This window comes from Cryptomeria japonica, chromosome 7, assembly GCF_030272615.1.
Source record: "Cryptomeria japonica chromosome 7, Sugi_1.0, whole genome shotgun sequence".
Lineage (NCBI taxonomy): Eukaryota > Viridiplantae > Streptophyta > Pinopsida > Cupressales > Cupressaceae > Cryptomeria > Cryptomeria japonica.
In genome coordinates this window covers 165,255,650-165,268,547 of record NC_081411.1, presented here as the reverse complement: position 1 = coordinate 165,268,547, position 12,898 = coordinate 165,255,650, and the positions used below count along the sequence as shown (strand labels likewise).

General features: G+C 32.9%; 1 long non-coding RNA gene across 1 annotated transcript; it reads right to left on the bottom strand.

Annotated features, from left to right (window-relative positions):
- Window positions 1-9,214: 9,214 nt before the first annotated feature.
- LOC131055626 (uncharacterized) lies at window positions 9,215-10,881 on the bottom strand. The gene is made up of 4 exons (XR_009108399.2): window positions 10,800-10,881; window positions 9,817-9,880; window positions 9,591-9,702; window positions 9,215-9,396 (listed from the first exon to the last, which is right to left on the bottom strand). It is a non-coding gene; the product is annotated as an uncharacterized LOC131055626 (long non-coding RNA).
- Between the last annotated feature and the right edge of the window lie 2,017 nt (window positions 10,882-12,898).

The window sequence follows — 12,898 nt, the reverse complement described above, 5'->3', positions numbered from 1 at the left end:
GTGGTCCAACCCTGTTCGCCTTCCATCCAGACCACCTTCTTTCTAGTAAGGATCTAGGAGCACATCTCAATCCTGTTGAAGGGAGGAGGCCTACTGTCTTGTAGATCCTTTATTAGCTTCTGCACTGACTTATCGAAGGAGGTCTGGTTCTCTATGATCCTAGCCCATTCGTACCCATCTCGCATCTCATAAAAAAACATGGTTGCCTTGCCATCTTTTAGGAACCACAGTAGCTTATTTCTCTCAAGGTTCATCACAAAACAGACCTGCACAACAATTTTGTAATGTGTGAGTTTTTTAAAAAACTTAGTACGTTCCCTTGTAATAGCTTGGAACTTCTCCTCATTTCTGAGTTTCCAAATAAACCAAAGAATATACGAAGATAAGATATGCCAAACAAGATTAGTATCCTTTCTCAGTCCATGAATAAAACTAGTAACTATATCAAGAGGAAACACAAATTCTACAATAGAAATTCCAAACAGAATCCAAATATCTCTAGCAAAGGGGTAATCAAAGAAGATGTGGTGCGCAGTCTTAGGTTTTCTGTAGATAGAGCATTGGTCATATTCAGCTGATATCCTAATAGGTAATCTATCCAACATAAGTTGCCATCTGAAGCACTGAATCTTAGGAGGAATGGGGGATTGCCAGAGTTTCACAAAAGATTGCTGCCAGGTGTGGGAGCTAAGATTAACATATCATAGTTTCTTGACATGCTCAACCACCGACATACCACTGTTTAACAAGGTGTAGATAGATTTGGCTTTGATTTTAGGGAGGGTAGAGCCATCCTTCCATAGGAATGAAAGGTACCTCTAGGCATCTACATGGGTGTTCTTAGGGAGGTTAAAGGGAATGCAAGCAGTTTTAATCATATTGTATGTCTTCTTATGAGATGTAGGGAGGTCATATTTAGTGCTAAGGGCTTCCCAACTAATAAGGTGATCATGTTCAAGAATATCCATAATGTACTTGATTCCTTTATTATGCCAATGCTTAGTTGAGCAGCCTTGGGTTAGGGCAAAGGGTTTGGAGTTGTGATGCAAGTTCCACCATATTGACCTTTCACTATGGAGGGACTTATCAGAGTTGATGCTCAAGTTGCTAATTAGACCACGCACATGCTCCCAGGCTTTCTCGATCAATTTGAACACTTAGGTGCCTTGGACAGACACGAGAAAGCTGCCAGCAATTAGGTCACTGACCGGGAGAGCTTTCCAAGTTTGGGCTATTTTGGGAACACCATTTTGTATGTTGTTCCTAATGAGGATTTTCTAGGGTTGTTGCCCTTCCAAAGAGTGGAATATCCATTTGGCTACAAGGGAGATGCCTTGCAGTCTAAGATCCTTAAGGCCTAGCCCACCAAGTTTTTTATCCAAGTGGCACCAGGTCCATTTGACCACATGGGCTTTCTTTTTACCCTTCCCATCCAACTAAAGGAACTGTCTGATAGCCTTTTGGATTTCAAAGATTTTGTAGTTGCTAAACATCCAAACTGAGGAGTAGTAGATACTGTATGAGGATAGGATTTTTTGGTAGACTTGCATCATGCCAGCAAGGGAGAGAACCTTATTGTCCCACTTGTTGAGTTTACTATCTATCTTTCCCTTCACCCAACCCCACATGTCCTTAAGAGAGGGAGATAAAGAAAATGGGATGCCAAGATAACGGACTAGTTTACAGGGTCCTCCCCATGCATAGCCAAATTGTTGAAACCAATCTCGGGGATTCTCTTTCCAACCAAGTAGAATGGATTTGGTGTTGGATGCCCAGGCTCTAGAGGCCTTACCGAAAAATGTCAAGTTTTTGATTGAGGGAATCGATATTGTGTGTTAAGAGCTTCAGGAAGGATGAGGTATCATCAGCAAATTGGATGTTGATCAGCTCAGAGTCGTTCAGCAGGGTAATGCCTTGGACACGGGGGGATAGGGTGTCATCTCTAAGGAGACAATACAGGGCATCGGAAGCAATGACAAATAGAGCAGGGGCAAGGGGGCAGCCCTGTCTGATCGATCTAGAGAGGGGAATCGACTGGGAGAGGGTCCCATTGATCTCAAGCAGGGCAGATGCATCTTTAAGGAGGATTCAAACATAGTCACAGAATTCGCTAGGAAAGCCAAAGGCAGAGAGCATCATAAGGATGAAGTTCCATTCCACCCTATCATATGCTTTCTCAAAGTCGACAAGGAACATGGCAGCGTCTTGGTTGGAGGTCCTGGCGCATTCCATGGATTCCCAACTTGTTACAAGATTTTCCATGATGTACCTACCTTTGATGAAGCCTGTTTGGGTGGAACATATGAAATTGGGGAGGATCTTCTCAAGTCAGGAGGCTAAGGCTTTGGCTAGGATCTTTTAGGAGACGTTAAGGAGGGTGATTGGCCTCCAATTTTTAATTAGGGCTTTGTCCCCTTCTTTCAGGATAAGCTTAATGATACCCCTATTTATGAATTCCCCCAGGGTGCCTGTGGCAAGGCCTTCATTATAGATATCATAAAGGTCGTCGGTAATCCAGTCAAGGTTAGTTTTGTAGAAATCAGCAGGAAGTCCATCAGGGCCTAGGGCTTTGTTATCCTTAAGAGCCTTAATGGCATCCTTGATTTCGTGCATAGTTAGCTTAGCTTTGAGGAGGCTAGATTCATCCTCGGAGATTCTATCAGGGATAATGGTCCTACATCTGGTGCAGGCATCTGCCAAAGCCTCATTATCCTCAGAGGTAAACAAAGTCTTATAAAATACTTCAAAGGCTTCTTTGATGTCATAGATATCAAGGAGTTCCTTATTGTCTATAGATATTCTATCAATTTTTGCCCTGATCTATTTTTGTTTGAGCAGATTAAAGAATATTTTGGAGCCCTTATCACCAAACTAGAGCCAATGGTTACGGGCTCTAATGAAAGCACCTTTGATCTTAACCTGCTGGTGCTTTTTGAGGATATCTCTAGCCTCGGAGACCTGCCTAGCCAAGGTAGGAGAAGAGGACTATAGTTGAATTTCATGCTCAAGGGAGTGAAGGCGCAGAGTAAGATTTTTTTCCATGAACCTGAAGTCCTTGGCTTTCTTTTGGCCAATGGTTTGGTGAAGAATCTGCCAGGAAGAAATGTTCATCTGCCATCTACTCAAGGGGGATTGGGGGAGATGCGGTTGCAGATTGAAGAGTCTAATTAATTTGATGGCAATAAGGACATCCTCATCTTGCAGCAAGGAGGTATTAAGCAAGAATTTTGTATTGCGGTAGAGGCAGGGGGTGATGGAGTTTCTGATGTTGATAATGGCTAAGATGGGGAAGTGGTCAGATAGGGTAGTTGGTAGGACTCCAACCACATTCCCAAACTGGTTGGGGGAAAAGGAGAAGTCTTTATTAGCATAGAACCTATCTAACCTAGAGTAGATCCGATAGGTGCTTTGCTGAAAGTTGCACTAGGTGTGCCATAGGTTAGGATTGTCAGGTTTAGTGGCTTCCAAGGGGTCAAAGAGTTGCAGATGCTGTTTGAATCTATCCCAATGAGGCTTTTCTAAGTTTTTCCATTCAAGAAGGAGACCCCCAACCTTGTCATTCTAGGATTCAGTCATATTAAAGTCCCCGACCATGACCTAGGGAATATTTGGGAGGGAAGTTAACCAATTCTAGAGGGATATTCGTTCCTTATAATCATTAGAAGCATAAATGGAGCATATGCCAAAGCAAGAACCCTTCATCTCTAAGGTAGCCCAAGCTACTCTATTACAGGAAGAGGTTCCTTTATCTTTGAGGTGCATAGCCCATTTAGGGGCAAGAAGAAGCCCAACCCCTCCTTTACCTTTCGGGTGGTTGATACAGATATTGATTGCATCTCACCAAATGAAGTCAAGTGATGCAGCGAGGGAGAATCCAACAGATTTAAGTTCTTGTAACATTAGAAAATCTAAGTTTTTGTGCAAATACAAAAACCTTTTGATAACAAATTTTCTGTCAGGTGACTCAAGGCCATGAATGTTCCATGATATGTATTTCATCATGGTAGAGGGTTTATGGGGGGCTAGTAGGGAGATTGTTGTTGATCGCCAGATTTCTTCTTGTTTTTGGATCCCATAGGCCTACCTTTGGTTTTTTTATTAAGGGAACTGCAACTTCTCACCTTCTAGGGCCTATCGAAAAGATTTTTGCACACCTCCCGCACTTTGGGTTGTCTCCTGCATTTCTGAACGATCAGACCTAACTCCCTCCTTCAAAAACCAATATAATCTGGTGCATACAAGTGTATTTTCTTCTTTCTTTTTTGTGTTATTAGCGGAAGCAGAGGTAGCGAAGGTGCAAAATCCTCTTTAGTTCTGTGCAAGGTAGGGTTTTACTTTTCACCTTCCAAACACTTGGAAGGCACTGTTGTTGCTTCTGTGCGTCCCTAATTTTTTTTATAAATTAAACTTCTTTAGATAAATTGTATTAAATTATATTTAATAAAATAAATTAAATGAAAGTTAATTAAAAAAATTAAATGAAGCTTTATTAAATTAACTAAACTTAATTAAATTATACTTAATAGCTTTAATTATCTGGAAACGGGATGGAACTTCGAAAAACACCAAGAAAAAGACCACATCACCCTGTTTGGGCTTATGTTTGGAAAACTATGCCCAAATATGATTATTCCTACTGCACTATGGCTGAGGATGACGAGACTTTGACAAACACCATAGTCAAAATTTAGAAAGAAAGGGCTAGATGGACCTTTGCTAGGAAAATAATTATGAGGATGAAAATCATGTCAACTTGCAATGCAAAACAAATAGATCTAACCATGGTTTATCTGATTAATAAATTGGATCACATAAGATTCTAAGTTAGAGGTCAGACAGAATGCCCAGTGATAGAGAGTGCATTCCTAAGAAATAGCTTTTGTAACTAAATTTATGAGCTCATATGCAGAATACGAATGTATTGATTGGAAAGTTGCTAATGCCTATTATGAAAATGAAAACAAAAAAGCTTCTAAATTCATTAATGACCATTTGATTCTTGAAAGCAATAGGAATGTGAAGCAGTTGGCTAGAGGATAGCATAGAGAAGGATTCACAGAAGAAGCAAAAGATTACATCACACTTCTAAGTAGGGTATATGGTAGTCGAGAAGCGAAACACTTCCATCCATGGATGCATTATTATATTTTGAAAATAACAAAGGGAAAGAAAATTGACTGGGCAACTATCATCAATGATAACTTGAATCGACAATTGAAAGATGCTTTGCAGAGCAACACATTTTACATGAGTTCATATTTAGTATACCTATTGGCTTACCAAGGTAACTATCCAAGGCTAAATAGAGTTGGAAACTTTACTGAAGGAGGAAGATGGATATTTTACAATTACCCTCAATTAGAACTAATGGAAAGTGAAAAACAGTACTGTAGAGTTGATGATGCCTTTATTTTTTCCAGAGATAGGGAGTGAAGTCTTGAAAAATAAATTGTCAAGGTGTCTTACTATGGAAAAAATGAAGGTGTTATCAATTCTGCTATAGTGTTTTTCACTTTTCATTAGTTCTAATTGAGGGTAATTGTCAAATATCCTTCTTCCTCCTTTAGTAAAGTTTCCAACTGTATTTAGTCCTGGATAGTTAACTTGGTAAGCCAACATGTCTACTAAATATGAACTCATGTAAAATATGTTGCTTTGCAAAACATCTATAAATTGTTGATTCAAGTTAACACTGATGATAGTTGCCTAATTGATTTTCTTTTCCTTTTTTATTTTCAAAATATAATAACACATCCATGGATGGAAGTGTTTCAGTTCTCGAGTACCATATACCCTACTTAGAAGTGTGATGTAATCTTTTGCTTCTTCTTTGAATCCTTCTCTATGCCATCTTGTAGCCAACTACTTCACATTCCTATCGCTTTCAAGAATCAAATGGTCATTAATGAATTTGGTAGCTTTGTTGTTTTCATTTATATTCTATATATGAGCTCCTAAATTTAGTTACAAAATTTGTTTTTCAAGAATGCACTCCCCATCTCTTGGCATTTTGTTTGACCTCTAACTTAGGATCTTATGTGATCCAATTTCGCAATCGGACAAGCCATGGTTGGATTTGTTTATTTTGCATTTGAAGTTGACATGATTTTCTTCCTCATAATTGCTTTCCTCATAAAAGTGCATCTAGCCCTTTCTTTCTGGATTTTGACTGTGGCATTTGCCAAAGTCTCGTCATCCTTGGGAATAGTGCAGTAGGAATAATAGTATTTGGGCATAGTTTTCCAAACATAAGCCCAAATAGGGTGACGTGGTCTTCCATGGGTGTTTTTTGAATTTCCATTCCGTTTCTAGATAATTAATAAAGTATAATTTAATTTGAGCTATTTAGTATAATTTAATTAAGTATAATTTGTTTAATCAAGTTTAATTAGATTTTTCAAGTTTAATTTAGTTTAATTAGATTTATTTATTTGATTAAGTTTAATCTAATTAATTTGGTTTAATCTAATTAATTTAATTTAATTTAATTAATTAATATTCATTTAATTAATTATGTTAAATTAATTTATTTTATTTTAATATAATTAATTAATTATGTACTATTATTTCTTATTAATTAAGTTTAATTTATTTAAATAACTTAAGTGTAAATTAAATTATTTAAATAGAACTCAATTTTTTTAATTAAATTAAATTAAATTTGTTTAATGAATTAATGTTTTAGTTGAATTTATTTAATTAATTGGAATTTAATTTTTTTTTTAAAGTTTACTTTAATTTGTTTATTAAAGTTTAATTTAGTTTTTAGAATACATTTATTTAAATTTAAGCTATAAAGTATAATTTAACTAATTTTAGTCAATTTAATAATTAGTGAAGTTCAACCTAATTAGTTTAGTTTAATCTAAATTAAAAATTAATTTAATACTTTAGTTTATTAAATTTGATTAGTTTAGTTTATTCAATCACTACATGCAGAATTTCTAAGTTATATTTATTAAATTAAATTATTTAAATAATTAAAAAAATAATTAAATTTATTGAATTATATTCTTAACAATTTTAAAAATTTTCTTCAATTTTTTCATTTGTTTGTAAAATATTAGATTCCCACAAAGAAACAATTTCATTACTTTAAATTAATTAATTAAATTCATTTAATTAATAAATTTTGATTTAACTAATTAAGTTTATTCTAATTAATTAATTTTTAATTTTTTAATTAATTTTTAATTTTTTAATTAATTTTATTTTATTTAATTAAATTGAATTATTTATTTTCACTTTATCTATTCCATGATTAAATAATAATGAATTTTTCATATTATAAACTAACCAATTATAACAACACTATTAAAATAGTTATAGAGGTAATAAAGTTGACTAAATTAAAGAAACTAATTTCAGTAAACCTTTTTATAAAAATCTGATTGCAAAGGATATGTGTGAGAGATAAATACGTGAGTAAAGACTGAGGTAGAGAGAGTGTGAGAAACTGCAATGAAATAATAGACCAAGGGAAAATTGGATGATGTAAATTAGCAAAAATAATTTATAATTTATTATCTGGAATATTTATCTTTAAAAAAGTGTGTAGATGAAATGAATCTGAAATGAAAAGAACAATTATATTTATGTTAGTTGAAAGTTGCATGTAGACCAATCATTCACTATACAACGATAGGGAAAATTGGATGATGTAAATTAGCAAAAATAATTTGTAAATTATTACCTAGAATATTTATCTCTAAAAAAGTGTGTGTAGATGAAATGAATCTGAAATGAAAAGAACAATTATATTTATGTTAGTTGAAATTACTGTGAGAGTTATTATTAGATTAATTTCATAAGTTAATATATGACTATTATATATTAATTACTTTCACATCATTAAAGTTATTAAATTATATTATTTAACATCATTAAAGTTATTAAATTATATTATTTAATTTAATAATCGAATGAAAAGAACAATTATATTTGTGTTACTTGAAAGTTGCATGCAAGTTGCACAAAAGAAGTTTATATGAAATTTTCTAATTAAATATTTTATCTATTATTATTATTTATATAGTTTTAAACTTTTTTTTGAAAGAAAACCTTTATTTGAATCTGGTAAGGTCCAGAGCACATTTATATATATATGGACCATATATATTAAAGTAATATTAATATTATTAATATTGCTTAAATCTTTTGCTATGTTTTAAATGATATGAATAGATATCTTGAGTAAATTTTGAACAATGACATATTTTAAATGCTTTAATAATAACTAAATATTAAATTTGTATTTTAGTAGGAGATTCAAAATGTATTCTTAGGATGCAACCATGACCAATGCAAAGGAATTCTAGAAAGATGCAACTTGACTTTCTGTTGAAACATATAGAACCACGAAAAAGAAGATTTCAAACAAATAGACAATCTGTTCATGGAAGACATGTCAAAAAAACTATGACGCAAGATACATAAACATCAATGATTTCAAATGAATCACCTGTAAATGATTTGAATGCAGTAGGAGACTCTTCTTTCTATCACCCAAAAGATATCAGTTTTTTTTAACATATAAAATCCAAGGTCTATAATTGCTTTTTCCTCATGATGTTTGCAAATTTTAATCCACATGCAAAACAATCAACTGTTAGAAACAAAACAAGAGCAGGTTACAATCAAAATCAGTTCTCGAAGGAGGTTTACATACACTTTCCAAGATACATACTTCTTTACTTGAGCGGTTGTTAGTGTACAAAAAGCAGAAGAAGCTCAAATGCAACCTTAATTGTCTGCATTGCATAAACAGTGAATTAGGAAACACAAATGGTAAAGTTTTCAATATAGGAGTAATAAGAATATTGGCTCACTAAAATTGCCTGATTCTTTTGAAGATTTATTTTATTAAAACCATAGATTCCATGTGATACTTGGCAGACGATATGAAATTAAAACTGATATCGATACAAAATACCTATAGTCAAGAGATTCAATCTCAAGTTCTCACATAGTAGTACAACAAAAAGGTTTGAAACCAATATCATGCAAATTATTTCCTTATCATGCAAATTTTAAGTTTCTTTCGTTACAATAACCATCTCTTGCAATGTGGTTTAATTACAAAAGACATGTAGAAAGATGCAACTTGACTTTCTCTTGAAACATGCAAAGGACTTGTAGAAAGATGCAACTTGACTTTCTCTTGAAACATATAGAACTACGAAAAATGAAGATTTCAAACGAATAGACAATCTGTTCATGGAAGACATGTCAAGAAAACTATGATGCAAAATACAGAAACATCAATGATTTCAAATGAATCACCTGTACATGATTGGAATACAGTAGGAGTCTCTTCTTTCTATCACCGAAAAGATATCAGTTTTTTTGGACATATAAAATCCAGGGTTTATAATAATTGGTTTTGCCCGATGATGCCTGAAAAATTTTAACCACATGCAAAACAATTAATTTTTAGAAACAAAACAAGAGCAGGTTACAATTAAAATCAGTTCTCGAAGGAGGTTTACATACTTTTTCGAAGATAAATCACTGCTATGTTCAATAAAAGAAGTTGATATAAAAAAACTATGATGTAGGATACAAAGCATCAATCGTTTCAAATGAATCACCTGTAAACAATTTGAATGCAGTAGGAGTCTCTCTTCTTTCTGTCACCCAAAATATATCAGTTTTTTTAACATATAAAATCCAAGGTCTATAATTTCTTTTTCATGATGATGTCTGCAAAATTTTATCCACATGCAAAACAATCAACTGTTAGAAACAAAACAAGATCATGTTACAATCAAAATCAGTTCTCGTAGGAGGTTTACATACACTTTCCAAGATACATACCTCTTTACTTGAGCAGTTGTTAGTCTACAAAAAGCAGAAGAAGCTCAAATGCAACCTTAATTGTCTACATTGCATAAACAGTGAATTAGGAAACACAAATGATTCTTTTGAAGATTTATTTTATTAAAACAATAGATTCCATGCAAAATACTTATAGTCAAGAGATTCAATCTCAAGTTCTCGCAGAGTAGTACAGCAAAAAGATTTGAAACCAATATCATGCAAATTGTTTCCTTATCATGCAAATTTTAAGTTTATTTCGTTACAATAACCGTCTCTCGCAATGTGGCTTAATTACAAAAGACACGTAGAAAGATGCAACTTGGCTTTCTCTTGAAACATGCAAAGGACTTGTAGAAAGATGCAACTTGACTTTCTCTTGAAACATATAGAACTACAAAAAAGAAGATTTCAAACAAATAGACAATTTGTTCATGGAAGACATGTCAAAAAAAACTATGATGCAAGATACAGAAATATCAATGATTTCAAATGAATCACCTATAAACGATTTGAATGCACTAGGAGTCTCTTCTTTCTATCATCCAAAAGATATCAATTTTTTTGGACATATAAAATCTAGGGTCTATAATAATTGGTTTGGCCTGATGATGCCTGGAAAATTTTAACCATATGCAAAAAAATTAATTGTTAGAAACAAAACAAGAACATATTATAATCAAAATCGTTTCTCGAAGGATGTTTACATACTTTTTTGAAGATAAATCGCTTCTATGTTCAATAAAAGAAGTTGATATAAAAAAACTATGATGCAGGATACAAAAGTAAACAATAACGATTTGAATGCAGTAGGAGTCTCTCTTCTATAAAATCCAAGGTCTATAATAATTGGTTTTTCCTGATGATGTCTACAAAAATTTATCCACATGCAAAACAATCAACTATTAGAAACAAAACAAGAGCAAGTTACAATTTAAATCAGTTCTCGAAGGAGGTTTATATACACTTTCCAAGATACATACCTCTTTACTTCAGTGGTTGTTAGTCTACAAACAGTCAAGAAGTGGAAGAAGCTCAAATGCAACCTTAATTGTCTGCATTGCATAAACAGTGAATTAGGAAACACAAATGGTAAAGTTTTCAATATAAGAGTAATAATTCTTTTGAAGATTTATTTTATTAAAACCATAGATTCCCTGTGATACTTGGCAGACAATATGAAATTAAAACTGATATCCATGCAAAATACCTATAGTCAAGAGATTCAATCTCAAGTTCTCGCATAGTAGTGCAGCAGAAAGGTTTGAAACCAATATCATGCAAATTTTAAGTTTCTTTCGTTACAATAATCGTCTCTCTCAATGTGGCTTAATTACAAAAACGCGTCAACCACATAACGCAAACGGTTACCCTAAACCTTTGCCACAATGTGTCGGTTTTTCTCAGTTCAATTTGTCCATTATTGCGGCGGACATTTCTATTGCATTTCCAATTGGAGTTGCACTTCCGTATTTTGTTTATCCGTTTGTAATGGATAAAAATAAATAGAGTAGAAGAAAAATAACACAGAACTTTTGGTATAATATAAAACTACATCGGCCAAAAGTTTGAGGAAAATATTTGTGCGGGAAATTGAGTTTAGTGCCGGAATTGTTGATACGGGTTGTCACGCGTCCTGCGAATGAAAAAAAGCCTCTCGGCTTAATTATTTTTATAAAAAAATATAAAAATTATCACAGAGAAAGTAAACAGTGAAAATATGAAACATATCATACAATATGGATGTTTTATTGTGGCACAGTTGACAGTAGGATGGCTGTGTTTTCCTAGAAATCTATTCAACATATGTGCAACAGGTTAATATTTGTAACAGTAAATTTATTAATTTTGGCATTTTTATTACTAATCTGTTACAGAAATTAGAATGTGTTTGATTGGTGAACTTGTGAGAAATTCTTACAGGCATAGTTGAAACTTGAAATTCCTAATTTTATAGTGAAAATAAAATTTGCATTTGATAAGTTTGGTTTAAGTAGTTAGAAAATGATCTTTGTCGCAAAAAAGTGAATCCAAATCAAAAGTGAATCCAAATCAAGGACTAGTCAAGAACATGGGCATATAAGTTACTAAATATTACTGTGTTGTCCACTAAAATGAAAGAGAACAAAGGCAAATTATGTAATTGGGTCAATAAATTTCATTGTTTCCTAAAAAGATAAATTTTGAAATATATTATAATAAAATTGATTAATATAAACAATACTTAATATTATTTCTATTTGTAAATATCACACCAATCACTATACAATGTTAAATAATTAATAAAATTAATGAGATTTTATTTCATATTCTAAAATTTAACTTTATATGTCATGATACTAAATCAAATTTATTGTAATTTTCTGATAAAATATATTCAACATATTGATATAAAATAAAATTTTATAACTAAGTTTTTAAATAATTTTATATATATTATAAACCATTCTAAAAAGTAAAAACAACTGTCAGGTGGAAGGCATTGGGGAAGCCTTAAAAAAAGGGGACAAAAGAAAGTATTGTCCATTCAGAATATTGGATTTGGTGCAACATAATAATTAATCAAAAGTAAAAACATATATCTAGATTTTATTTTGATTAAGTAATATTATGGTCAATTGTGTATGAGTTTGCTCAATAGATGTTGCTATTATTTTCCAAATATTTATGATAAAACACAGTAGATATAAGGTGAATCTCATGGTACGGAGCCATGAGAACAAAGCATACATCCATGAGCTTATAAAAAGCTGCACAGGCTCTGTGTGACCTACCCCAACAAATGGATTGCCCCCTCATGACAGTATTTTTTTTATATATATAATCTGGCATGAAAGTGGAGAACCATAATGTGATGTGGAGAGTGGCATTACTGGAAAAGAACAACCAGAAGAATACATGTGCAAAATAAGATGTGTCAGGGAAATGAACACGTGGGCAAGAGAAGACAAAGATTTAAGCTATGCAGAAGGAAATACAAGCAGGCTGGCAAGTGGTGCACTATTTCTAGAGAGCATACGGCTAGAACAAAATGCCCAGATCCCTATAATGCATTTGTATATCTACAATGATGAACAAGCCT